Raw genomic sequence first — 4,773 nt, forward strand, 5'->3', positions numbered from 1 at the left:
TATGGCTTCTAGTCTTTGAAATTTGGTAGGATGTGTTTTATGGCCCAGAACATGTTCTGACTTGGTGCATGTTCTGTGTGAACTTGAGAAACATGTTTACTCAACTACTGTTGGACAAAATATTCCATACGTATCAGTTAGATCTAGGTGATTACTGCTACTGCTTAGTCCAGCTGTAGCCTTACCTATATCCTTCTAGACCTGTCAGTCACTGACAGAAAGGTGTTGAAGTCTCCACTATAATAATGAATTTTTCCCTTTCTCCTTGAAATTCTAAAAGTTTTTCCATCATGTATTTTCATTCTCTGTTGTTAGACATAGAAAATTAGGGATTGTTATGTTTTCTTACAGAACTGACACTTTTATCTCTCTAGATAATCTCTTTATATAATGACACTCTTTATCTCTCTAGAGTTTCCTTGTTTGAAAGTTTGCTTTGTCTGGGATTAATGCAATTACTCCAACTCTCTTTTGATAAGCATTAGCATGATAAATCTTTCTTCATCCTTTTACTTTTAATCTATCTGTACCTTTATATCTCATGTGAATTTCTTATAGACAATATAGAGTTGCATCTTGTTTTTGGATCTCCTGTGACAATCTCTGAGCTTTATTTGGTATATTTAGACTATTCACATTTGATGTGAGTATTGATATCGTTGGAATAATATCTACCATGTTTGTAACTGTTTTCTATTCACTGCATTTATACTTTGCTTCCTTTCTATCTTCACCTTTTTCTGCCTTCTGGATGTTAATGCAGCAGTGGGTATATTCCATTTTCTTCTTTCTCTTAGCATATTCATTATACTTTTTTATTTTAAACAGTTGGAGTGGTATCCCCTTTATTTGCATTTGCATTACTCATTTATAACTAGTCAAATTCCTCTTTCAAATCACACTGTACCACTTCACAGGTAGTGCAGCTACCTTATAAAACTTTCTCAATTCCTCCAACCCATGCCTTCTAATATTGAGGTCATCTACCTCCTTATCCATATGCTTTGATCAACTGAGTATATTGCTGCTGTTATCACTTTAAACAAATTGTTATCTATCAGATAAGTTGGGAATGAGAAAAATAAAATATTTTTATCTTACCTTCCCTTATTCCTACTCTAATCCTCTTCTTTTTTAAACATAGATCTGAATTCCTTATCTATAACCTATATCCATATTCCTTTTTCTAAAGACCTTTCTCTTGAGAGAGACAGGGGGCACAAACGAGCAAGGGGCAGAGAGAGAATCCCACGACAGGCAGAGAGAGAGGGAGAGATAATGGGATCTCACGCAAAGCATGGCTCATGCTCACTTGCAGTGGGGCTGGAGCTCACTTGATGTGGCACTTGAACTCACAAACTGTGGGACTTGAACTCATGAATGATGAGATCATGACCTCAGCTAAAGTCAGGTATTTAACCACTGAGGTATCCTCCAAGGAAATTTTTTTTTTTTATTTCTTACAAGGCAGATCTACTAGTGATAAAGTCCTTCCTTTTTTGTTTGACAACGTATTACTTGTTTTTGGGTTGTTGTTGTTGTTTTTCTTGTTGTTGTTCTTGTTGTTTACAAAGGTGAGGGATTGTAAAATTCAGATGTTTTTGGGAAGAGTAACGCACTCCATGCCTAACGTCTTTTTTTAATGTTTATTTATTTATGTTGAGGGAGAAAGGGGCAGAGAGAGAGGGGGGGGAGAGAGAGAATTCCATGCAGACTCCATTCTGATAGCAGAGAGCCCTATGTGGGGCTCAATCTCATTAAACATGAGATCATGACTTGAGCAGAAACCAAGATCGGATGCTCAACCGACTGAGCCACACAGGCACCCCAAAAAGTCTTTTTTCTTCAGTTTGAAATACACTTTTGCTGGATATAGAATTTTCAATGGGTGTTTTTTTTTTTTTTTTCCTTTCAACACTATTTTTATTTTTATTTTTATTTTTATTTATTTTTATTTTTATTTTTATTTGTTCTTCTACCCTGGCTACGAAGAAAGGGATAGATGGGGTAAGAGGAGAGAGAGTGATGCTGGCTGGTGGAAGGGCATGATCTTAGCCTGGCTGGTGAATTGCTGTCTGACAGACACACTAAATGGAGCACTGAAGCAAACGTGCAGTCATCTGAGGGAAGATGCAGGAAGAGCTGTAAGTGTAAAAGGACAGTGGTATCACTGAGGTATTTGAGAAAGGGGATGATGTGAAACATGCCAGTATTGTGTTGCCTCAAAAAGCACATCTGCAAGCAGTCTTGTATATTCACAAAAACACTTTCTACCTACCTGGCATTGCGGCTCTCTGTAGTTTTATGATGCCTGTAGTTTTCTTTTCTTTTCTTTTTTTTTTAGTAATGAAAGGAAAATGTTGAATTCTCTAGTTTCCAAACTCATTTCTGGGACATCATTTTTTCTTGGAAGTTTTTGAAAACCATCCAGTACTACTCAAGGGAAGGTGAGACTTTGCTTCTATGGTATAAGGGGAAGGCCCCAAAGCCCAGTGTGGTCTGAGCCAGTGAAACCACTGAATGTATCTGTGGTATCAATCTAAGTATGCATGTCCGAATGGTAGCTGTTGCTGCTTTAGCTGTGGATTTATTCCTGAATGAAACGAGGAGATACTGTATGTGGAGAAAAGTAATTAAGAAAAGCATGTGTAACAAGGGACATGTTTCAGTTGCATATCCAAGATCAAATGTGTGTGTGTGTGTGTGTGTGTGTGTGTGTGTGAGTGTGTGTGTGTGTGTGTGTGTGTGTTTTGTGTGTTTAAAGTTTTTATTTATTCTGTGTGAGAGAGAGACAGAGAGAAAGAATGCAAGCAGGAGAAGGGGAGAGAGAGAGATAGAGAGAGAGAGAGAGAGAGAGAGAGAGAGAGAGAGAGAGAGAGAGAGAGAGAGAGAGAGAGAGAGAGAGGAAGAGAGAGAACCTGGCAGTGCAGAGCCTGACGCAGGGCTCCCTGTCACTAACCATGAGATCATGACCTGAGCTGAAATCAAGAGTCCGATGGTAACTGACTGAGCCACTCAGGCGCCCTGTCTTTATTTTTTAAACATATGAACTCTTGAGTCATAGTTCTCCTTGGGCTTTAGCCATTTTCTTGTAGCAAATGTATTCTGAAATACAGAGAGGTTTGTGTGCTTCAAAGTGAACAGTGGGATGATGTATTTTTTTTAAGGTAGTATATCAGCTCAGAGGGGGCACATGGCAGAATGGCTGAATATGAGCCTGGAGCCAGATGACCTGGGCTTGAACCCTGGCTGACTAGATGTGTGACCCTGGGTAGGTTATTTAACCTTTCTGTTCCTTAAGTCTCCATTTGCAAAATGAGGCTAGTGATTCTATGCCCCAATGTTCCTGGATTGTGGCCATGCCTGGCACAATTGTTAATGGCTTTCCACTTTGATTCCCCAAAGTATCTTTATTTGGACAAGAAATTATATTGTTGCCCTCACAATAAGCGAACCTGTGTCAGAAGATCCATTTTGAAGATTAAAAACATTAAAAACAACACCTGCTCATAATATGTGCTCAGTAAGTACTAGTTGCTATTATTAGCTATGAGAACCAGAATACACGTTTTAACTATCCAGTTTCATGCATTAACCCAGAAGCAAGGATTGTTACTGTAGACCTTGAACTCTGAAAGTGACATGTTTTGTTGGAAAATGGAGAATCACCACAGTGTGAGCAAATTTAATACAGTTTTGAAAAATTCTCTTCCAGTTTAACCTAGCATGGGTGAAACCAGTAGCTTGAAAAAAATGGCCATTTTCTTTCATTTCACTAACAGGGTAATCACCACCCAGGACATGCTGGTGTTACAGAGAAAATACCATGGGGGTCGTTAATTTGGGTTTTGTGTTTACTGTGCTGTTCTTTCCAGTCTGATCCCTAGTTTTCTTTCTTTGATCTTTCTTTGGGCAATACCTTCCTTTTCCTCCCCTCATGTAATGTCTAAAGTCAATTGCTGTCCCTTCTTCATACCTCCTTGTGCTAGCGGATAAAGAAATTATACATAACTGAAAAAGCTTTATTTGCAGTAATGGTTTCATGTGCCTACTCTTAAAATCCTTTGACGTGTTTGAGATTGGGTAGAAAAAAAGTGGGTTAATTGGGATATGACTTTTCTTCATATAGGCATCTTGATGAGAGTTTCTGCTAAGCTTGTGAGGTAGTCACGCTAGACAGGCACAGAAGTGGGACGGACCTCGACTCCTGGCCCTGCCACAGGCTAGTTGTGTGACCTTGGGCACTCCATTTGTTTCATCTCTCTGAGTTTCAGTATTTAGCATGCTTAAAAAGGGGGGTAAAGATACTTGCTGCTTCCCAAGGTTAAACATGAGGCTCAAATGAGATGATGAGTTAGTGTGCTCTAAGCAAATGTTGGCCAAGAGTTCCTTTCTTTAAAAATCAGTTGATGTGATTGGGACTCCTTTTGTAAGATCCATGAGCAGAGGCTTGGAGGAAAAGAAGATAAAAATGCTGCTTCTGTTTGTGTGTTTCTGAGTTGCCTGTGGCTGTAGTACTTGGCTATCTAACCAGGTGCTGCTTCAGCATGCATGAAATAGTGCAAATGGGTGACAAGATGGTTTTTCTTTTATCCTAAACTTCAGGCTGTTGGAAGCATATCTGTGGAAGCCTGTGTGGTCTGACAGCTTGAAGGCTCCACGAGAAGTCAAGTGTGCAAGGGAGCCCAGCTTTGAGCCAACCAGGGAAAGGATGGCTTCGCTCTCAAAGGAGCGTGCACGTTTCTCAGGTGATAGAGTAGAGAATAAAATGTG

The sequence above is a fragment of the Panthera onca genome (assembly GCF_046562875.1).
Source record: "Panthera onca isolate mPanOnc1 chromosome Y unlocalized genomic scaffold, mPanOnc1 haplotype 2 h2.ChrY_unloc_2, whole genome shotgun sequence".
NCBI classification, from domain to species: domain Eukaryota; kingdom Metazoa; phylum Chordata; class Mammalia; order Carnivora; family Felidae; genus Panthera; species Panthera onca.